The 25,634-nt window shown below is 28.3% G+C and overlaps 1 protein-coding gene across 1 annotated transcript in view; it reads left to right on the top strand.

The window, feature by feature from the left end:
- LOC122511323 overlaps positions 1-25,634 on the top strand; it is a 78,213-nt gene that overhangs the window by 51,539 nt on the left and 1,040 nt on the right. The window lies entirely within an intron of this gene.

Here is a 25,634-nt window from a genome sequence, read left to right as displayed (position 1 = left end):
GCGTTTTATGGAATTATTTTTTCTTAAAGTTACTACGACTTTAAGGATTACATTCTCATCACATATTTTTGTTTGCTGATAATTGTGAGATTAAGTGAACTTAAATGCAAATTTTAGTTCTGGCTGATAGAAAATGTGAAATTATTTTAACTACTAATTATCTTCGCAGAAACATGGTTTGTTAAAGAAGCTACAATATTTTAAAAATACAAGTCGGGTAACAGTGACAAGCCTTAAGCCGCTCACTGCTACTTGACTGGTATTATCCCTTTCAACAACGCGTTCGTCTCCTTATTGCAGCCAGCCCATCATTTGTAAATAACAATTATTTGTATAAACTGCTGCTCAAATTGATCAAATCATAAAATATCTTCATGTTTTTATGAACAACTTAATTATTTGCAAAATTTAAAAATAACCCTAGTTTTTAGGTGCTTTACATAAGAAAAATAATAAAAACTACTAAGTTTACTTCCTATGAGATTCAATGCAATTTGAGGGGTAGAACATATAAATAATTCAAATTGATTATAAAATTATTATTAAAAATATGAAATTTTTAAATTTACAATCATGAAAATATTTTCATTTGAAAGAGTGAAATTATACTTTGTGTAATCAGTGTAACCTTCATTAATTTATTGTAAACGCATTTTTAGTTATTAATTATTTTTTAAAATGTTGTAATATTCTGTTATAATGCAAAAAAAAACAAAAATTTCAAATTTCAAGAAACAATTAAAAGGTTTTTTTGTTCTATTCCAAAATACAGATTTTTATAAAAGTTTTAAGATTTTAAAAATCAATAAAATTTTTTTAACACAGTAGAACTGGTCGGGCCCAAAAACTTAAAAAAAAATTTTTTTTTTTTAAAATGTTATAAAGAAAAGTTGTTTGTAAAAAAATTAGTTTTTTGACAGTTATTAAAAAATAACTCAAAAAGTTTTGGGTTGGGCAAAAAGTTGTCAACAGCAAAGTTGTAGCTGATGCAAAGCCAAGAAAAAAAGTCTCTGGTAGCAAAATCGCATATGCAAGAATGTCGGAGATAATGGAGTCGGAATATTGATTTTTTGTCAAAAAAACACACAAAAAATATATATATAGAGTGATTTTTCTGGAAATTACGAGTTTTTTGTGTTCAAGTATGTTTTTCAAGTATTTTAGGGTAAGAATATGTCAAAATCAATTGACTGACTTTTATTCCTTTAAAAAAATTCGATTTTTAGTGTTATTTTAGGATTTTTTTTAGTTTTTTTGACCATTTAAGAGACTATAACATAAAAAATTGAGTTTTTATGAAAAATTGTTATAGAGAAAAAATGTTTGTATTTTCCTAATCTAAAATAATATAAAGTTAAAAATTCTGAAATTTGAAAAAATTGAGTTTTCAAAATTTTGAAACTACCGTAGTTTTTGTAGTTTTCAACGAAAATGGCTGGTTATCGAACTTAGCCTTCATTTTTACACCAACTTTAAGTGTGTTAAATTTAAAAACGATCCGATAAGTTTTTCAAGAGTTATCGTGGGAACAACATATTACCGTCTACAGACGGACAGACAGACAGACAGACACTCAGGGCACCTCAAAACGTAAAGATTTCATAAAATTAGCAAAAGTCAAAATTCGACCAAAACTAATACCTTCTCATGTGATGAGAATGTAATATATATAAAATATCATATAAGTGATCAGAAGTAAAAAAAGTTTTGTGATTAAAATAAGGATAAGGAGGATATAGGTAAATTTTTAAAAATTGTGTAAAATACATCTTTTTAGTGATAAAATTTTTTTTTTGTAAGTAATTGCAATTATGAAATAAACCTCTTTCCCGTCTAAGTCATTAAAATATAATCTATTTTTTTAGCAATTAAACTTATAATAAAGAAATTTAAGTAACTTTCTAGAATAACTTAAAAAATTCTTGAGTTTGCCTTGTTTTATTAAAATATTAAAATTAATATAATTTCTGAAAACTTTACATGTTTTAATATGTTTTGAATGAATCTTAAATAAGCACCCAGTTTTCATTTAAAAAAAAAATTTTTTTAAACAAAAAGAATATTTAGGTATAAAATTAAACTCTGAAAGTTAACAAACAGGTGCTATAATAATTGGATTACAGTTTCAGCATCTGTAACTTTTAGAATTAAATTTTAATGGTAAATATTCTTTTTTTTAAACAAAAACATTAATTTTTTAAAAATAAACTGGATGCGTATTTTAGCTTTACCCAAAGAACATTAAAACATGTAAAGTATTTCCGAAATTATATTAATTTTCCTAATATATATAATAGTAGGTAATAAATAATAATTTATCCCAGAATAATTTCATCCCAACAAAAACATCTTTGATGTTATAAGTAAAAATATAATAAAATTTGTGCAACACCTGTAAGGAAAGTAATACTTTGCATGCCTGTAAAGTAAGCGCAAAACAGTACTTTGCTGCACTAGTGCGGCAAAGTTCTTAAACTTTTGCGGGTTTTTTTTGTGATACACATAGGTATTTGTTTTCTACTTGTAGAATACCTGTTTTTTACAGTAATATACGCGTAGAAAACCACGTATATTACGTGCGGTAACATACGTTCCAAACCCTGCTAAACAGTACGTATGTTGGCGTCAACTAGCGTTTCCAAACAGCTTTTTTTATCAAAACCAAAAGGTGTTGCACAAAGTACTGTGTGCAACACGTACGAAAGAAGATTTTCCGACTTCGTGCAAATTGCTGCCCTCGCTTCGCTCGGGACAGCAAACTTTGCACTCGTCGGAAAACAGCTTCTTTCTGTACTTGTTGCACAATATACTATTATATAATAAACTGATGGAAAAAATCTGTAGCGTTTTTACTTTGTAATTTATATATTATGAACACAATTAGTTTTGTAATATATATTAATATTATTTCAATATTAAATATAAGAAAAACTCTAATAAAAATATAATATAGGATATAGACTATCGGTCAAAATTTAAAGACCATACCCATTTTCAGGTGAATGAAAAACATTTTAAAACATTTAATTTAATGGAAACTAAAATTTTTTTCTTTTTATGTTTATTAAATTAAGGTTAAATTGAGGATTTGTTTTGTCTCAAAGGACTAGGAGTATAGGGGCGCAACGCGCGCCGTTTTGGTTCTATTTAATTACTAAAAATAATGGATTTATAGAAAAATTTTAGTTAGAAACACTAAAAAAATTTAATTTTGGAGAAATAACAAATGATGGCAGAGATTCATTTATTTTCAAAAATGCAATTATAGTAAAAAACTTTAAAAAAATTCTCATCATAATTTCAATTTATCCTTATAAATAACAAAATTCTTCGCAGAAATTCAATTATTTTCAAAAATTTCAATTAATTCTCGTCAAAATTTCAATTATCTTTATAAATAATATAAAATTCTTCTCCAAAATTTAATTATTTTCAAAAATTTCAATAAATTCTCGTCAAAATTTCAATTATCTTTATAAATAATATAAAATTTTTCTCCAAAATTGAAGTATTTTCAAAAATTTCAATAAATTATTTTTAAAATTTTAATCATCTTTATAAATAATATAAAATTCTTCTCCGAAATTCAATTATTTTCAAAAATATTCCTCAGTTCAATGTTTTTAAAAATCTACTATTTCAATAAAATTTTCCAAAAGAATTCAATTTATTTAAAAAGAAATTTTGACAAAATTCTTCGTAAACATTTATAATTTTCATAAATCTCTTATTATATTAAGTTGAAGAACGACCGACCGACCGACCGACCGACCGACCCTAGCCGTATATATATGTATATCTTTTAAAAATAATATTAACACAAATGTATACATATTCACAATGTCACGCATGCGCAGTAGTGTTCTGTCAATGTCACGCATGCGCAGTAGTGTTCTGTCAATGTCACGCATGCGCAGTAGTGTTCTGTCAATGTTACGCATGCGCAGTAGTGTTCTGTCAATGTTACGCATGCGCAGTAGTGTTCTGTCAATGTTACGCATGCGCAGTAGTGTTCTGTCAATGTTACGCATGCGCAGTAGTGTTCTATCACTGTTACGCATGCGCAGTAGTGTTCTATCACTGTTACGCATGCGCAGTAGTGTTCTATCACTGTTACGCATGCGCAGTAGTGTTCTGTCAATATTACACATGCGCAGTAGTGTTCTGACAATATTACACATGCGCAGTAGTGTTCTATTAGTGCCACGCATGCGCAGTAGTGTTCTGACAATATTACACATGCGCAGTAGTGTTTTATTAGTGCCACGCATGCGCAGTAGTGTTCTGTCAATATCAGGCATGCGCAGTAGTGTTCTATGAATATCAGGCATGCGCAGTAGTGTTCTATCAATGTCAGGCATGCGCACTATTGTTCTATGAATGTCAGGCATGCGCAGTAGTGTTCTATCAATGTGAGGAATGCGCAGTAGTGTTCTATGAATATCAGGCATGCGCAGTAGTGTTCTATGAATATCAAGCATGCGCGCATAACACCCACACATGTATACTCACACATATACACTAATCACATGTACATGTATACTCACACATGTTCATAAATTACATACACATGTATACTGCTCATATGCAGATATAAACTCCTACATATACACAAATCACATATATGTATAGATTTAATAAACGATTGATAATATAAATTGTTGAATTTTTTAAGGTTCGTTGATGCACGTAGTGTCTGTTGAAATTTTTTTAAATATACGTAAATACCTCACTCGCTAATGCTGCGCTGTCTGTGTTGTAATGGAACTTATTTATTTACTTGTGTATTTACTTATTTATTTCAGGGTTGCCACAAGACATCGATTTTAAAATTCCATGACTTTTCCAGGTTTTCCAGACCATTTCTTAAAAAATTCCAAACCAGAAATAAAATTGTTTTGGTATGTTTTTAGCTAATTACGACAAAAAGTATAAAATCCTTTAAGTAAATTGTTAACAAAATAAGTTATTAATTTTTAATTTCATTATTAACAAAAAATTAAGTTAAAATTTGTAAGGTTATTTGAGATACGCTCCGAAGAAAGATGAGGAGCAAATCTTTTTAAATTTAAAAATTTAGTTAAGTTTAGAATTTTTCACAATTATTAAACCAGTATTTTAAAAAGCATTTTAATAACATTTTATGAAACTGAAGTTACCTACGTTTATTCAATGACAATTTTTTCTTTGCTAATTATTTATTTTAATGTTAGAAGCCTTTTAAAAAATTTTAAAAGATCGAAGTCGGGGAAATTATTAATTTTGATTTTTTACACAGATTTTCGAAAAATCCATATATTATTTAAACAAAATTATTATTTCCTCACCTCATAAGCAATTTTTTCTTTTACAAATTATTTATTTTAATGTGACAAGTCATTTAAAAAAATTGTAAGAGGATCTAAGGAAGGCAAGGAAATTAGTGATTTTTAATTATTTTTTCGTAGATTTTCCAAATATCCCGAAATTTTAACTAAATTATTATTTCCTTGCTTCAGAAGCAATTTTTTTCGATTGCAATTTTTTAAAGGGCTTCTTACATTAAAAAACAATTAGCAAAAGAAAAAATTTTCATTGCATAAAAGTTGGTAGCTTCAGTTTCATAACATTTTGGGGTTTCTAAAATGTATTAATTTAAAAATTATTTAAAGGAAGATAGAGACCAAAAGAAACTAAAATTTAGAAATGCCATATTGATTTCAATTGTAAGCACTAAATTTAAAATCAAAAAGTTGTATGTCAACTTGAAAACTTGAAATTTTTACGACTCAAATACAAAAAATTGAGCTTTTAGTATCAGGCTTTATAAAATTCCCTGACAATTCCAGATTTTTCAGGTTTTCCATGACTGAAAAAAAATTCCATGACAATTCCGGGTTTCCCAGGTTTTCCAGGTCCGTGGCAACCCTGTATTTGTTTGGCAGACATCAACAATAATTTTTTAAATGGATAATCAGTGAAAAATGACTTATATTTCTGTAAGTTAGTGTTTCACTTCGATCCGCGAATTTCATTTTTTCGAGCGATTATTTGGTTATCGTCTTTGGTTTTCAAACGATCATCTTGTTTATTCTTTTGTTAATTGTCAAATCGTATCGTCTAATTTTCTAATTGTCATCGACCGAACTTCTCGACTGCTTCTCGACTTTCCCATAACTGACAACTAAAAATAATACAATAATAACCTATTTTTTGAAAAAAATCGATATCCAAAAACATTTAAATTCTTTTTTATTAATTCTATTAAAAACTAAAATTAAATTCATTTTAGTGAATTAAAATTATTATATCAAGTTAAAAATTAATTCAAGGTGTCTAGTGAATTATTATTTTTAAATTCCCGGACCAAAAATAAATATTCCCGGATTGATTTTTTAAAACAGCAATTACTATAAAATTTAAATATTAATACTTTTAATAAAGAAATTTTTAAGAAAATCAATTTTAAAAAGTCAATAGACATCTTTATTTAGAGAAATATATATAATATTACTTGTTATATATTACTTAATAAATCTATAACATTGTAATAGTTGGATCTAAATTGAAAATTAACCTACTTTTTTATTTTTCTATTAGTTGGGCTTTTTTGCGGAGTATTATTATTATTTTTAATTGTGTATTTAAATAATAAAAATTAAAAATAATTATTTTTAATTTTTATTATTAAAAAAAAAAAGTTGTCTGTTCATTGAACAAGACCTACCCAGTGAGAAATTTCTCACCTGTCCAATATCGGTCCAATATTGGGAGCCAAGAGACCGATCATCGGTCCAATAAAGGCTCCCAATATTGGACCAATATGGGCTGATGCTTGGGATGTAACGGCATCGCCAATCATCGGTTGTCAATATTGGTCCAATATTGGCCGAATATTGGCAACCAAGAGAAAAAAATTTTTTTAAATAAATATTTTTTAATTAAATAATAATAATAAAAAATTAATGTTTATAATTTTTGTTTAATATATTTATTTGTTTAATTATTTATTTTTAATAATTCATGTAAATAATAAATAATTTATTATTAATAAATTATAATTATTTAAAAATGCAGCAACTATTAGAAAATAGCATTCTGCAAAAAAATTCTATCATTGAAAAATCAATGAAAGGCGAGAGAAATCCGCGTCTTTAAATAGATTCGCAGATGATAGACAAGAGATATCCGCGTCATTAAACGGATTCGCAGATATACTCTGGTCTCGCGACGAATCTCTCGATACTTATATACACTGGAGTCGCCGTGTCAGTTGCGAGAACGGTTACAGCGTCCCTCTTTCGGCGGAGATAAGAATTGTCACGTAAACTGCGGGTATAATAAGGCGGTCGGTAAAGCGATTTAGCAGTTTACGTGACAATTCTTATCTCCGCCGAAAGAGGGACGCTGTAACCGTTCTCGCAACTGACACGGCGACTCCAGTGTATATAAGTATCGAGAGATTCGTCGCGAGACCAGAGTATATCTGCGAATCCGTTTAATGACGCGGATATCTCTTGTCTATCATCTGCGAATCTATTTAAAGACGCGGATTTCTCTCGCCTATCATTGATTTTTCAATGATAGAATTTTTTTGCAGAATGCTATTTTCTAATAGCTGCTGCATTTTTAAATAATTATAATTTATAAATAATAAATTATTTATTATTTACATGAATTATTAAAAATAAATAATTAATCAAATAAATATATTAAACAAAAATTATAAACATTAATTTTTTATTATTATTATTTAATTAAAAAAAATTTATTTAAAAAAATTTTTTTCTCTTGGTTGCCAATATTCGGCCAATATTGGACCAATATTGACAACCGATGATTGGCGATGCCGTTACATCCCAAGCATCAGCCCATATTGGTCCAATATTGGGAGTCAATCGGCGCCCAGCACGGCAACCAATATTGGACCGATATTGGACCGATTAAAGTCTATTGGCAATTTCTCACTGGGTACATGTCTTATAGTATTTTGGCCCCCTGAATACGAATATGAAGTCAGAATTGCTCCATCACCCTCTGTTTTCTTTTAAATCGAAAAAACTACCCTTAAGTCTAAAATTCAAGAATTAAAGTAAAAAAAAATAAAAACACGGCTTTCTTCGGAGTAGAAGAATATATTTATGCGTTTTCTTCTTTCAACAACTCAAATAATGTCAAAATTGCTCCACCACCCCTACTTTTTTTTAAATCGAAGAAAGTACCCTTAAATCTAAAATTCAAGAACTAAAGTGAAAAAAAATGAAATAACCGGTTTTCTTCGGAGTAGAAGAATATATTTATGCGTTTTCTTCTTTCAACAACAAATAATGATAAATTAACTCTGATTCTGCTTTTTAGTTATGAGAACAAAAATAAAGGAACGTATGCTTTTGCTAAAAACTAATTGTTTTTATTGTTGTTAGTATACTCTGGGTTCATACTTAAAGGGGTAGTTTTTTCAATATAAATCAATAAGAGGGTGATGAAGCAATGCTGATGCTTTTTTAAAAAGTACATAAATATATTCTTCTACTTTGGAAAAAACCTGTTATATCATTTTTTACTATAATTCTTGAATTTTAGATTTAAGGGCAGGGGGTGATGGAGCAATTTCGTCATTATTTCTAAATTGTTGAAAGAAAAAAACGCATAAATATATTTTTCGACTTCGCAAAAAAACTGGTTATTTCATTCTTTGACTTTAGTTCTTGAATTTTAGATTTAAGGGTAGTTTCTCCCATTTAAAAGAAACAGGGGTGGTGGAGCAATTTTGACATTATTTCTGAGAGGTTAAAGGAAGAAAACGCATAAATATATTCTTCTACTCCTAAGAAAACCGGTTATTTCATAGTTTTTACTTTAGTTCTTGAATTTTAGATTTAAGGGTAGTTTCTCCCATTTAAAAAAACAGGGGTGGTGGAGCAATTTTGACAATATTTCTTAGTGGTTGAAGGAAGAAAACGCATAAATATATTCTTCTACTTCGCAAAAAAGTGGTTATTTCATTCTTTGACTTTAGTTCTTGAATTTTAGATTTAAGGGTAGTTTCTCCCATTTAAAAAAACAGGGGTGGTGGAGCAATTTTGACATTATTTGAGTTGTTGAAAGAAGAAAACGCATAAATATATTCTTCTACTCCGAAGAAAGCCGTGTTTTTATTTTTTTTTACTTTAATTCTTGAATTTTAGACTTAAGGGTAGTTTTTTCGATTTAAAAAAAACAGAGGGTGCTGGAGCAATTCTGACTTCATATTCGTATTCAGGGGGCCAAAATACTATAAGACATGTAGGTCTTGTTCAATGAACAGACAACTTTTTTTTTGTGTGCCTGTGATTGTAATCATGCCTAAATTAAAAAAATTTAACATTTTTAGGTATAAAATAATTTTTTAATAAACATTAATAAAAATTTAGTTTTCTAAACATTATTCAAAAGTAGACGAAAGAACAAAGTTTTGTCCTCTTGATGTAATTTTTCTAAATTCAATAGATTAAGTTATAGATAATTAAAAATAAGTATACTTAGATTTCTTTGAATAATTTTTTAACACAATTAAATTTTTCAAATATGTCTACAATAGAAACCTTTTTGAATAGTTGAAATTGTGCAAAATTTAATTGAAAATAATTAATTTATTTCAAGTATTTTGTTACAATTTTTTGAAGAATTTTAATTGCAAATTTTGAAAATAATTGAATTACCAAAAATTTAAAAAAAATTTTTAAAGGAAATTAGGATATAAGAATTATTTTAAGAAATTCAATTATTTTCGAAAAATAACATTATAATATTTTTAAAAACTAATATTATTAGAATTTTTTTATAGTAATTTTTTAAGATTTAATTATCTTCGAATAATGTAAATAAACATTTATGAAAATTTACTTCAATAAGACGAGCGAACATGACAGCTTGGTTATCAAAACAAAAAGAAAATCGTTTTTTGTTCGTTTCTCGGATCGTGTTGCTCGAATGAAACACTACTGTAAGTGTAATTTTCAACTGACTTTTAGTAAAATTATTTGTTTGACAGAAATTTACAATATTAATAAATAAATCACAATAAAATAATAATCAGTGAAGAATGACTGATATTTTAGTACTTTTCAACTGATTTTCAGTAAAATTCCACTGATTATGAATCCAAAGTCACTTTTTAAAAATACAAAATGGCGAATCCAGGATAGCGGACGAAAATGAAAGGTTTAGTAAGAGAATACGTAAAAATAACATTTCGTATAATGTACAATGACATTTTTTGTAAATGTCACTTCATAATTTTTGTCTTATTACACAATGATTTTAAATAAAATAATTTATATTTTTATAAATATTAATAATTTTTTACATTTTCTAACCACTATAAGGTTTTAATTTTGTAAATGTTCAAATAATTCTGGTTTAGAAAGAAAAATTTATATTATTATACAACTATATTGTCTAGACTTGCAAAAACCCAAAGTCTAGACTTTGTTGTAACAATATTGTTACAATATATATTGTAACAATATTGGTGACGGTGACATGCGTAAGAATAGTGCAGTAAAAATTTCAAAAAAACACCCTGATCATTACCTACAGAAAATCCTATTAGTAAGAAAAGAATGGACGTATCTTCGCCCTTTTCTTACTAATTATTCAGAGAATCAGGCTAACATTCAAAATCTAACCTTCTAAGTTTAGTTATTTCAAAAAAATTATTTTATTGATGCAAATAAATATTTATTTTAATTAAAAACTATGCATTATTTAATCAAGTAATTTTTATAATTGATTTAAAGCAATATTTATTAAATTAAATTATTCTATTTAATTGACTTAAGTAATTTGTATTTGGTTCAAATAACTATTTAATAGATACCATAAATTAAAATATTTATGTCCAGTAAATATTTACTTAGTTCAAATAAAAAAAAAAAAATAAGTAAAAACTAATAAGTTTAAATACAACCGAACGAGCGTTAGCGAGTGAGGTATATGTTGCTAGTTATAATAATTTCACAGAGATTCAATTATTTACAAATTTGAAAAATTGAATGTTGGAGAAGTTACAAATTAATGCAGAATTTCAATTATTTGGAATAGAATTTTAATCGGGGATTTTTCGAAAAATGTAATTATTCTTAAAAAATGTTATTAAAATTTGTTAAAAAAATTCAATTATTTAATAATTTGTAGATAAAATTCTTCATTAGAATTCAATTATTTAATAAATTATTTATTTTTGTATTTATATTTGAATTCTCGTAGAATTTTGTAAAAAAAAATTAATTTAAAAATGTATTGTAGTTCAAATTTTAAATAATAATTGAATATTAAAAGCATATATTATAGCATGAATTTTTAGAAATAAGTGAATTTTAAAAGATTTTTAAATTGAAATCTTTGGAAATTTTAATTGTTGAGAATCTATAATAATATTTAAATTTTTATTTTGTAATAAAATGATTAAAGTTTTGAATAATTTTATTTGAAAATTTCAACAAAAGAATGATTGAATTTTAAAAAAATTACAGTTGTAATTTTTTAAAAATAGTTTAATTTCATAAAGGCTGTACATATTGAAATCTTTTAAAATATTTTAATTTTTGAGTAAAAATAAGAAGGTAATTTAAATATTTACTTTAAAAAAATTATTCTATTCCTGAACTCTCTAAATTTAAATTAGTAAAAAATAAAAATGTTTACTGATTTGAATTATAATTTAGTTCCTACGGAAAAATATTAATAATTAAATATTTATTTTAAATAAAAGTATTAATGGTTTCAAATAATTTTATACAATTTAATAAATTGGCTAATAAAAGTATTAGAACATTTTTTTGACTATCTAATAAGTAATTTTTGGAGTGAATCAGAATATTCTTTAGGTTCAGGGAGAAAGGTAAAATTTTGTCTGAATATCAGGGAAAAAACAAAATTTAATTTTCGTGGCAAACCTGAAATAATAAAAAGCAAATGGGATCAATAAATAATAAAATGTAAATAAGAATAAACGATAATTAAAACGATGGACCTACGTTTAAGAAATGTTATTAAGTTATTAGTGAATACAAACGATTGGTGAACACCCCTTGCATGAATGATGCGAGTGTACCAGTTTATATATCACTCTATTGAAAGTGGATGTCTGACATTTAGCGCGTGGCATTTGACTCGGCTTCAGCAACCCTCGTTAAACAAGCCCCAAGCAATTTCCTCTCCGATCACGGGACCATTATAAAGAGAGAAGAACACATCTCCCATGCCTTTGCGGGTGACATAATACTGTCATCTCATACCCATGTGTATTCTTCCCACACCAGCTTTCAATGGCTCATTGTTTGCATACAATGTAAGCCACAACGTAAAAATTACACAGGATCAGGTATTCTCTTCCACTCAGGATCCATCTATACACCCCTAAGTAAATTGTCAATATTTACTGCACCATGCTGCCACACACAGCATTAACAAACTATAGCCTGTACAAAAGGTCAAATATCTAATTATTAAAAACGCCCTATGACTTTCTAATAAACTCTCTTAGTGAAAAGTATTTCATTTTTTAATTCATTAATTAATTATTATTTATATAATCGAAATCCTGGAAAATTGTTGTTTTCTAAAGTTATTGTGTTTATTCTTGACATCTAATTTTGCTTAAATATTTCAAAATTAATTCAATTTTCAAAGAGTTGCGTTTCCAATTTTTATAAGTAGATGAACTTCAAAAGGTTTTAATTTGGAATTTTTTAAAATTTCAATTTTCAATAAATTTCTTTAGAAATCTTAAAGAACGTAGATTTTTAAAAAATTTTAATAATTTAAATTCTTCTGAAATTAGTCAAATAATTAGTTAAAATAATGGATTTATAAAAGAACTTTTGTTAAAAACACATAAAAGAAATATTGAATTTTGGAGCAATGATTGCAGAAATTTAATTATTTTTAAATGTAGTAAAATTCTTCTCAGAAATTCAATTATTTTCAAAAATTTTAATAAAATTCTTGACAAAATTTCAAAAACTTTCCCCCATTTAATGATTTTTAATATCTACTGTTTTAAGAAAATTTTCCAAAAAAATTCAATTATTTAAAAAAATTTTAATAAAATTCTAAGCAAACATTTAATTGTTTTCATAAATAATAAAAATTTCACAGGAATCAATTATTTGCAAATTATTTTCATAAATAATAACATTTATTACAAGGACTCATTTATTTTCATAAATAATAAGATTCTTTTTTGGAATTCAATGATTTTCATAAATAATAAAACTCATTGCAGACTTTCAATTATTTTTAATGCAATTTTAATGAAATTCCTCAAAAATTGTAATTATTCTTAAAAATTTTATTAAAATTCATCAAAGAAATTCAATTAGTTTAAAAACCTTTTCTACAAAATATTTATTATAGAATTTAAGTATTATTTAAATTTATTCAAAGAATTAAAAAATTTGTCAAAATTTATTTATTTTCAATGTCTACTATTTCAATAAAATTTCACAAAAAAATTCAATTATTAAAAAAAATATTTAATAAAATTCTACGCAAACATTTAATTAATTCATAAATAATAAAAATTTCAGAGGCATTCAATTACTTTAAAAACTCCTATAAAATTCTTTGAAATTCAAATCTTTTTAATACAATTTTAATCAAATTTCTCAACAAAAGAAATTATTTAAAAAAATTTTATTAAAATTTTTCAAGATACTTTTAACCCCTTCGCAGTCTAGTTGAAAATCGCTTGTGGTCCAAAAACGGTCCGAAAAAAAAGTTTACAAAAAAATATGATTTAATCATATATAAGGTTTTTGGGGTCGCTGAATTCGAATTTGAGGTTAATTTTTGAAAATTCAAAATGGCGGATCCAATATGGCGACCAAATATGGTGGATAATTTTAAAATTAAAGCGTTTTAAGGGAAATTCATTTCTCGGGGGTTTTCGAGGTCGCTGAATCCAAATCTGAAGTCAGATTTAAAAAATTCAAAATGGCGGACCCAAAATGTCGACTTCAAAAAAAAATTTTTTTTCAGATTCCCTTAAAACTCGTTACTCGGGGGTTTTCGGGGTCTCTAATTACAAATATGATGTCAGATTTTCAAAATTCAAAATGGCGGATCCAATATGGCGGATGATTTCAAGATTGATGCGAAAAAAATATGAAGTTACCTCAAAAACCCCTGAGTAAACATTTTAGACAAATTTGTCAACATTCAAAAAATTTGATCGACATATTGAATCCAAAATTTAGCATTTAGAAAAACGAACATCAAATTCGAATTCAGCGACCCCAAAAAACCCCGGGAACGGAATTTCGATCAAAACGCATAAATTTTGAAATTATCCGCCATATTGGATCCAACATTTTGAATTTTGTAAAACGAACATCAAATTCAAATTCAGCGACCCCAAAAACCCCCGAGAAACGAATTTTAATCGAATCGCATCAATCTTGAAATTATCCGCCATATTGGATCCGCCATTTTGAATTTTAAAAATCTGACATCATATTTGTAATCAGAGACCCCGAAAACCCCCCAAGTAACGAGTTTAAAGCGAATTTGAAATTTTTTTATTTTTCGAAGTCAACATTTTGGGTCCGCCATTTTGAATTTTTTAAATCTGACTTCAGATTCGGATTCAGCGACCCCAAAAACAGTAGTATGTACTTCGCTACTAAAATCAAATCATGTTTAGTATTTTTTTTTTGAGATGGCCATATATGGCCACAGACGCAAAGGTGGCACGACTTTTCGTGGCCATATATGGGCCATGGACTGTTAAGGGGTTAATAAACAATTCTGTAGAATTAATTTTTTTCAAAAATTTTAATCGAAATTTCGTAAAATTAAATTTTAAACAAATGAATTTGAAAATTTTCAAGGAACTTTGTCAGAAATTATTAAAAATAATTGATTTCAAGAAGAAATTTAGTTAAAAATTTTAGAAATGAATAATTTAATTGAATCGAAATAATGAAAATATTTTTGAAGAATTTTCAGTAAAAATATTCTTGTAATATAAAATAATGATTTTAGCAAGTTTTAATTATTATAAAACATGAAGAAAGCGATAAAAATCACTCTGAGTCGAAGACTCGGAGTGATCTCGATATCGTCATGTTTTATAATAATATTCTTATTATGTTATTGAATTTAAAATTTTTGAAAATCTTAATTCCTATGGAAAAATAATAATCATTAAATATTTATTTGAAAAAGAAGTTATTGATGTTTTCGAATAATTTAACAATTAAAAAATTTGTAAATAAATGTAATAGAACATTTTCTTGTGTATCTAATCATTTTCCGAATAAATCAGAATATTCTTTAGAGACAGGGAAAAAGTCAAAGTTTTGTCAGGGAATCAGGGAGTTATTTATTTTGGTAAAATATAAATGTAGTTTTAGAAACCTGGAAAAATTCCGTTTTGTAACCTGGAAGACCTAAAATTTTGGTTTCCAACCTGATGAATATCCATTTTTCTCAATGTATACGGCCTTAAAATAATACCAAAAGTATACATCTGTTCAAGATCTTTAAAATATCACCTACATATGTTTTGAAAAGAAATAAAATAAAATTGCCGGCAATAAAATTCATCTTATTATTAAAAGAAGCAAATTATTAAATTTGCCTTTGGAAATTAATTTTTTCAATGGCTTTGACTTTTAGGGATCCCTTCGGTCTTATCTGCGTTCATCAAGTAACATGGGATGGGATGAGGAGTCTGTTAAAATGATTCGTGAAGGTGCGCCCGAAAAACGGCGAAGCATGCGATGACAGATGTTGGCACAGCATTAGATAATTAATCCGAAATGGGAGGATTGAGAATAGCGGGTGTGGAGAGATTATTACCACGGTGTTTATTTTTATTATGCCATCAATCGGAGGGAGAGAAGCGACCCTCGCCTTTTTCTCATTTGTGTGTCTCGTGACTTTTTATCTTTTCTAACTTTTTATTATAACTTGGCAAGTCATACATTAAAGCATCAGTCTCAATAATGTGGAGAGATGAGATATATTTTCAAAATGATGCACGGAATAATTCAATAAAACAGACATATGTAGAGAAAAGTATACGCATGTAAAAGTATAATATGCCTTTCACGTTACTCCTCACTGGACCTCGTTAGTCTGCAATTAATCAACTGTTGAACTAATTTGTCGTCAAACCACAAAGAACAAGGGGAGAAATTATTTTATAAATGGGAAGAGTATAAAATTCAAGACTGTGATTAATGTTTAAGGTACTGAAACTAGAGAAGATTCTCTTTTTAGCAAAAGAGTTGTCAGGATTATAACATACGCTTATTGTACTCGATAATTAATTTTTTAAAAATTAGCTAAAAGTCGCTTTAAGACTGGAAAAAAGTAGTAAGAAAGTAGCTATCGAAAAATTAAATTTGACAACTGAATTTTTTCTATTTTTCCAAATTAAATTACATTCTTTCCAGGGCTGATAAAAATCATGATTTTTTTAAAAATCAAAACAATTCGATTTTTTTATTTAAATCATTTTTTTATACTATTTTTTAAATATTTATTACTAAGCAGATCGTTTTTTTAATATTAAAAATTATAAAATATTAATATTAATAGAGTGGCTGCAAAATTTCATTTTCAGAATTCTCTGACTTTTCCTGACTAATTTTTCGTTTTCCCTGATTAATACATTTTTAAATTATTTAATATTCTGCATTGATAATTAAATATTCAATAATGCTTCTTACGTAACAATTTTATTTATAATAAAGATTTTGATTTAAAAACCTTTTGAAATTTACTTCTTTCTAAAAATTTACACTATGACGCTACTAATATTCAATTACTAAATAAAATGTTAACTGAAATTCAATTTTAAATAAATAACCTACCCTGAAAAAAAATATTCTTGTTTTGAGACTAAAACTCCACTTGCAAAAATCCTCTTGAATCAAGAATATTACTCTCTAAATCTGAATATGTGAAATTTCACTTAATTATACGTTATAAGTCGTCTTCTCGATCAATAAGTGCATATAAACTTATGAATACAGTCAACTCTATGAATAGTGCCGCAAAATTGCACAGCGTTTACGACTTTTCTTGGAACTGTAGTACCCCCACTGTTTGTATATTTCTCTCTTAGGGGAAACTCGAAATTCAGAAGCCGTGCTAGAGTCGCTAAAGTGGGGATAGAGCTCGAGCGAGAAAGAGGAGAAGTGGCACTATTGATAGCGGCACTATTCATAGAGTTGACTGTAAGTGAATTTTTCACTTATTCTGAGAGAAATTTCACTTATTATACACAGTAAAAAGTAAATCTTAATTTAAGAGCAGTCTTAAATTCAGCACTGTCTGCTCTAATGTTAAAAATTATACAAAATCGATTGCTTAAAATCAGCATTGACTGCCTTAAAAATGTTGCGTCTTAATTTAAGGCTGCTTTCCTGCTTTAAAATAAGACTTTCTTTTTATTGTGTGTTTTAATATTCTTAAGTGGAGAATAATCCTCTTAAAATAAGAGGATTATTTTTTAGCCATATTTAAGAAGAAAATATGCATTAAAATAAGAGAAATCCGCTTTTAACATTTTTTTCGGTGTATTAAAAAGTTTTAAGGCGGGAGGGGGGGGGGGAGGATAAGGTCTGAACATTGAAAAGAGCATGTTTTTAAGAATTTTTTTTGTCGATACACAGAAAGTTAATTTATTTTATCGCTTTGCATATAATATTGCAACATTTGAACAATATTTCTCTAAATTTTAATTAAAAAATATTAAGAATTGAGCGAGATAATGAGATTTTCTTCAGACGCCTCCAAAAAAATTGATTTGCGGTGTACACTCTAACTCGCAATAGAATCATAATGTAAAACAAAAAAATCAAAGTGAATTTGTTAAAAGAGATGTTTTTGAGGTAACGCTGGGAGGAATTTTTTTTTTTATTTTTCGATTTTTTGTAGCACTTGAAAGCCAAAAAGTCGATTTTCGCTATAAAAAAATCGATTAATTTGTTATAGTAACATTAGTAGTTAAAAAAAAAAGTTCCCAGCGTTACCTCAAAAAACATCTTCTTTGACAAGTGCACTTTGATTTTTTTTTATTTGGACGATTCTGTTGCGAGTTAGAGCGTACACCGCAAATCAATTTTTTTTTTGAGTAGCCTGAGAAAAATCTCATTATCTCGCTCAATTCTTAATATTTTTTAATTAAAATTTAAAGAAATATTGTTCAAATGTTACAATATTATATGCAAAGCGATAAAATAAATTACATTTTGCGTATCGACTAAAAAAAATTCTCAAAAACATGCTCTTTTTCACCGTTAAGACCTTATCCCCCCCCCCAAGAGAATTCAATTATTTAAATACAAAAATAATATTTTGAATAATTAAAAATTTCTTAAAATTGAATTCTTATAAAGAATTTCAACCAATTTTTTTTAAATAATTCAATTCTTTCGAAGGAGGAATTTAACTAAAATTGTACTGAAAATAATTGAATTCTGCTAAAGACGACTTTATTACATTTTTATTGATAAGCGAATTCTATCAACAAATTTTGTTAAACTTTTTAAAAATAATTAAATATCAAGAAATTTTATACAAATCGTATTTAAAATAATTGAATTTTTCCAAAGAATTTTATAACTTATGAAAATACTCGATTTCTTGCAATTAGTGAAATTTTACTAAAAAAAAGTTAGTAAAATTTTACTAACAATTAGTAATATTCTATTCATTAAAAAGAGAAAAAGTTTTCTATGAAAACTACTAGTAATTAGTAAATGTTTACTATTTTTTAGTAGAATAATTCTACTAATTCAGATATAAAGAGCACATTTTCAAAGAGGAATCCGCTAAAATGAAGATTACTTTTTTAGGGTGTTCTGAAAAAAATATATTTATGATACTGCCATAAATATAGCCAATTCTCACATATTATATTGGTGGATATGGAACTGCCATTCATACAGTATTGCTGTTTCAGCCATACGCAGTATAGAACAGCCATATGTATGTGAGAGACAGTGATATGTATGTGGAGAACACCAATACTGTATTTTAAGAACAGCAATACTGTATTGCTGTTTCAGCTATACATCCTAACCTTACTTGTATGTCAAAATTTACATTATCATTTTTTCAGTGTGTACTTTCTAAATCTGAATAAGTGAAAGGTACCTAAAAAGCAAATCATTTTAAGGTTATATGTATTTGTGTTACTTTTAGCGTATGATTAAAATTTTCTGCGTGTTTAATTTAAAACCAAAATCAAGTTTTATTAATTATTTAAGATGTGATGAAGATTTAAATAACAGTGGTTTATATTAAGAGTTTATTCCCTTTGTGTATTTGCATTCCGAAAATTACAAACATAATCTAAAATTTTCTGCTTCTGAGTTTGAAGTGCTTCTTATATATATACATTTTTATAACTGAATTGTTATTGATACTACAATTTTGATATCAATTCGTTGCAATTTAACAACCCAGTGGGAAATTTGCAACCGGCGCGGATCCTCGCCTGTACCGACGCCGGAGTAGTGGTACTGGCTGGGAACCGCCTGCCTACCGCCCGAGAACTGGTATTCTACCAAAAGATGACTTGGCCAGGAGCTGGCTGGCCATCCGTCTCGGAACTGGCATTCTACCGCCCGGTAACCGGCCGCGAAGAGCCGTTCCGTGTATAATTCAACCGGCTGGGACCCGGCACTGTACCGACTGCGGATCTTTCATTTCCTAGCCAGATGTGCGCTGGAAATGCTGGCATTCTACCGCCTGACAACCGGCTCGGATCAAAATGATAATTTCAACAAATATCAATAAAAAAATAATAATTAATTGCAAAAGATAAATATTGATAACAATTCATTGATAGTTCACTTTACACATTTTTTTATTTCTTTATACACTTAAACGCAATTTTTTATTACATACACATTTGAAAAATCCTAACGCTTGGGGGTACGAACCTACGCCTAACCGAATATTTACGCACCGAAATCTCGCACGCTAACCACTATGCTACGCTCGCATGGAACTCTCAAATCTTAAATGCTTTCAAGTCTCACTAGCTAAAATGAAAATTGTAAAATTACTACGCGGCAATAAACAATTTTCAAATACGGACTGATGTTATACCGGTATTTATGAATATTTTAATATTTCGTTTAAAAAGGAACTTGTTAAAATTGTTATTTTATTATTATATTTTTTAATATTTTATTACGTAATTATTAATAATTGAATGAAATTTGAATGCACAACACATTTTTTAATTATTTAATTTGCAGAAAAGTGTCAATAAATAATTACTTAATATATTGTTTAAATTAAAAAGAGATTATTAATTAATTAACAATAAATAAATTAATTAATAATCTGTTTTTTATATATTTATTTAATGTGTTATTTATTGTAGGTATTATTATATATTGAACACATTTTCTTTCAAGTTAATATTATTATTTATTAAAAATTATTTATTTAATTGCACATTAATAAAGTTGGATTTTTATAAATATAATGAAAAAATTAAGTTTCTTATATTCTTCCTTTGCATCAATACAATTAATTTATTTATTGGTTAAATAATAATAATAATAATAATAATATAATAAATGCAATTAGTTATTGTAATAATTAATTATAATAATAAAATAAATTTATGATTATACTGATAATGTGAACTATAACAATAAATGACGAGATCCGCAGTCGGATCCGCCCCAGCACCGAGCCAGTACAGACCTAACATCCGTCATTTTTCCGACGCCCGTAGAAGAATGAAATCCGCAGGCGGAACAAATCCAGTACCACGTCAGTACTGCCGAAAGTAGAAAGGCGGATCCAAAATTCTGAGCCTAATCTGTTCCGCGCCGGTTGAATTTTGGGATCCGAATCGGTACAAAACATCGGTACTGGCGGTCCGTACGGGCGCGGATCCCAGGCGGTTGTAAACTCCGACATTCGTCCGACTTTTCCTCCTGGGAAGAAAAGAAAATAAGTTTAATTTTTAACCTGATTTTGAGATAAATATTCCCTGAAACATATTTTCTCCTAGGTGAGGGCGCCACAGTCTATGTGAATTAGCATTGCTTAAAATTATCCACAACAAAAATTATTCCACCTTTTTTCTATCAGTTTTCTTAAAAGTTCAAATTGATACCAAATATTTGTATCAATTTTATATTTGATTTCAATTCAATTCGTTGCAATTTGATACTTTTGAGCAAACAGTGGGGTTGATACTTTTAAGTTAGCAGTGAAGAAAAGAAAATTGATACTTTGGGAGCAAAAAGTAATATTTTCATATAAGTAACGTGATGAATGTGTAAAATAAGAGGATTAATGCTTCATGTACGAATGATAAGAGAAATTTTATCATTCACGTGTTAATGATATCGTAATGAGAATGTTTGTTACATGCATGCACTTGGAAGGTATATTATCTAAAGAAATAGTATAAAGTAAAATTCAGATGAAGATTATTTATTTTTGATATTTTAAACTAATACAAAAATGTTTAGTTTATCTCATAAGAAATCTTTTGGAATGATTAAAAAAAATGCTGTAATATTTTGATGACTATATCTTGAAAATGAATGAAAATGACTGAAATGACCTGATAAGAAAAAAAGTGAAAATAACCTTGACATGTTGAAACTAAATTGAAATAATGGAATGAGATTAAAGTTTCGATGCCGATTACTGCGGTGTTGCTTGGCTACGAATTTACTCCACCCTCTTTGATCAGCCTTTGATTTGCTCCACTCCCCTAAAGCAGCAATGGCGCCTTTTCCCCGTATATAATCTTGTGCTATTTGTAGTTTCCTGAGAAGAATTGAGGATTTCTAGGAAAGCACTTTTTTCAAAGAAGACACCCTGCGCCAGTCTTCCTGAGTGAATTAGTGAGTGTAGAGAGAGAAACAGAAAGAGGACTAGAGAGGTGGGGAGGAGTGGATGAGGGGGCGACAGTGGGGCAAAGAGGTTGCGAGAGCGAGGTCCCCAGGTATTGATCCGACTGGCTAGCTGGCTGCCTGGCTGGCTGATTTTACTCCGCTCGGAGGAGGACCATTATGGATGTAGTCATACGGACATGTGGTAGACACGACGATACGTGCACGCCAACATTAAACTGACTCTGTGTACGTGCGCCAAAGAGGTACGGCGTTGGTGGTTCGCGTAGCCAGGCAACCCGGACTGATTCCAACCGCACCCTCAATTACCCAATTTATTATTCATATTATAATCACTCGCTGATAAACCCAACCGAGGACCTGCTTTTCAAATCACTGAATTTCATACCCACCCTAATCAATCCTGACCAATTTGGTCAAAAATTTATGAATTTATGAACTTTTGATTTCTTTTTTGTCTCAATTTGATATCCTTAGAAACATTATGTGATATTAAGGAAGCAAACCCAATCAAAACTTTGCGTCTCAACACTTTTGTTTCGTTTTTTGTCTCAATTTGATATCCTTTCAGCATCCATGAGTTTTTCTAAAGATATATCAAATTGAGACAAACATTGCTTCGCAACAATTTTGATACCTTTTTTGTCTGATCTTGATATCCTTACCAGCAATGCCAAAGTTTTTCTAAGGATATTAAGGAAACAAAAACGAAATAAAAACGTTGCGTCGCAACACTTTTGTTTTGTCTTTTGCTGCCTCGATTTGATATTCCTAGAAAAACTGTCGTTAGATATAATTTTGTTTTTTCCATTCTCTCATCGTTTGAGAATTAGAAATAAACAGGTTTTCTCGGATATACCGAGAACAGAGAATAATTCTCAAGTTGAAATTACGTAATCGAGAAACTAAAGCACTTGAAAGTGAAGTTTTCTCAAAGTATATACAAAACAAGTTCCACAAAGCTAGAAAAGTCTTATTAAAGAAAGTATAATTTTTTCAAAGTGAATGATGACCTTCGGTGAAGTACCCTCCATCAAGAGCCACGTAATATCGAAGCTATAAATGACGTGTAGATCCACTTTATATACCTTTGATGTCACATATGTGCGTCGTTAGTGTTCTGGATTGACATGTTGTAATAATAGGTTTCTTTCTGTTTATTTTTTTCGGGTGAAAATGGGGATGAAATCGAGAAAAATTGAACGGGGGAGAGGAAGGGTGAAAACGGCAAAGTCAGATCTCCAAGGTTCCAATAGGTGTGTTGGCTACAAACGGTTGCCAGGTAACGGCTAGGGAGGCTACTACCAACGGGTCAATACCTGGCTGGTGCTAGTTTACCTCTGCATGAGCTAAAACGTCACCAGAGCTACTCTCTCTTTTTTTCCAACTTCCCCTCTGCAGACTTTGCTGCTGACTACACTCCCCCTTTGGCTTCCTGGCCAACAACCCCACCCTTGCCACCCCTATGTACTCACATTAGCTCATCCACTCGTCCGGAGAACCGTCCAGCCACCAAGCTAACCTCCTGGACGTGAAACTTCCCGGAACTTCCAGTCTCGATCGAGTATATATAGCACACATCGCTTCACGATCCATATCTCGAGAATATTTGATGAAGTCACTTTATAGATTATTATTGATGGACAAAGCTGTTTACTGCTGTGTGTGTTCATGTGGAGGAACTCACACCGAAACTCAATTGCCATGATGGTCATTTTTAGGTAGCGAATCGATTTTATTAGTATTCAATATAGCTAGGTCTTTTTAAAACAAAAAATATTCAGGACACCGTTTCGGATATCAAATTGATGATGTAGATGTGAAATAAGACTCAAAATTTTTCTCCTTTAGAAACTAAATGAATATAATGTTTTTCAAAAATTTCAATACCTCAATATGTGGAACCTCGATTATCCGAACTTTCCTCGTCATCTTAAACACAATAAACTTTCACTTCTTATCCATATCTATTGGTATACGATGATCTCATAAAAATAAAGAAATTTTATTGACCAACCGCACTGATTTTTAATGTAAATACTTTAACGAAGACTCAAATGCCATATTGAATAGTGCAAAATAATTTCAAAGCAATCTTAATAAATATAAACGAAAATAATTGTAATTTCTATTATCCGAACGAGTAGTGGCGATAATCGAGGTTCCACTGTATTGTAATTTTTTTAATTTTGTATATGAAAGTATTTTTAAGGAGACATTTATTGCCATCTATCATAATTGTGTTGTCTGACGTATATGTAGAGCAATAAATAATCACTTATAAGTTACTTATAAACGTAGCATTTATAACTTTGAAGCAAACTACATAATAATATACCTAATAATGGTAACATGTAAAATTCATGAATGGATAAGTATACTTTTATACATATAACACTTTATATATAAGTTAAAAGAAAAAAGTAGCATTAAAAAAGAACCTTTATTACATCACGTGTGATAGTATAAATTTTAATTATACTGTAAAAAAATCTTATTTCAAAAGTTTTAAAAATTAATGTAATTTACAGATTTTTATCGCGGATGCCTCTAAATTTTATTCAGATTTTCGTCTCAAATATTTTTGTCATCAGTATACTTCAAAATAATTGAGCATAATTTATTCAATATGATTAAAAGGTTGTTCATTTCTCATGATCATTTAGCTTCCTCAATATATAATACACTGTAAAAAATTTAGGGAGTTGATGGTCGCACTGGAGTTGGGAGTGAGATTTTTCGAGTTAAAAATCAACTCCAAAAGGGAGTTAATTATTAAATTAACTCCCTTTTGGAGTTGATTCTTATTTTTATTGTGTAAATTTTAATTCCCTCCGCTTTAACTCCCAAATGGGTGCGACTTTTATAGAATCTCCTGGGGAGTTAAAATTTAACTCCCATTTTTTACAGTGTATATACCAATTGCTTAATTTTTTATTATAGAATAATTATTTTAAAGTAAAGGGTTCATACCACTTTGTCAACTTCAAAAAATAAAAAATTTTTTACTACGGATTTTGAAAGTAAAATATGTCAAAAATGTGGTGTAAAATTTCTAGAAAGATCCCAGCACTCAAAATATTTTTTTTTCAGTAATATTTGAGCGCGTACACGGGCTATGTAAGTTACAACACAAACTTTAAACAACGCGTTTCTTTTTTCCATGATGCGTAATGTTTTTTTCGGAAACTACTAGACCGAACTAGAATTATATTTAAAAATATTAATTTTTACTATTTTTTTAAACCGAAAAACTGCCCAAAAAACCTTGATTTTCGAAAATCTTTGTTTAAATTGTCGCCATTTTGTTATTTTTGGATAAAAATTAAAAATTCTAGTTCGGGCGATAAGCACAGTCCTACTGAACATAAATCAACTTGAATTTTGTGATTCAGATTTTTCTAACCGGAGAAATCAGTATTGTTAAATTTTAAATTAACAAATAATATTTTTTTAATAAAATAAGGTTTTTTATAAAGTTAAAGAGTGTATTTATTGAACTAAAAAAGATGCAGATGAATGTAATCCATATAGGAATCGTAAAAAAATCTTAAAAAATAGCTTTTTATTTCCAAGCGTGTAAAGTGGTTTCAAAAAATGCAAAATTTGAATTTTTTGTTAAAAATTCCGATTAATTTTATAAATATTGATAAAATATATTATACTTTATATACATGAATCGATTCGTTTTCATGTCAGGAATATAATATTGACAAGAATTAAGTAAAATTTTAATAAAGAAAAAAGTTATTTAAAAAA

This window comes from Leptopilina heterotoma, unplaced genomic scaffold, assembly GCF_015476425.1.
Source record: "Leptopilina heterotoma isolate Lh14 unplaced genomic scaffold, ASM1547642v1 Lhet_81, whole genome shotgun sequence".
NCBI lineage: Eukaryota > Metazoa > Arthropoda > Insecta > Hymenoptera > Figitidae > Leptopilina > Leptopilina heterotoma.
The sequence above is the reverse complement of the archived record's forward strand: the minus strand, read 5'-3'. Positions and strand labels throughout refer to the sequence as shown.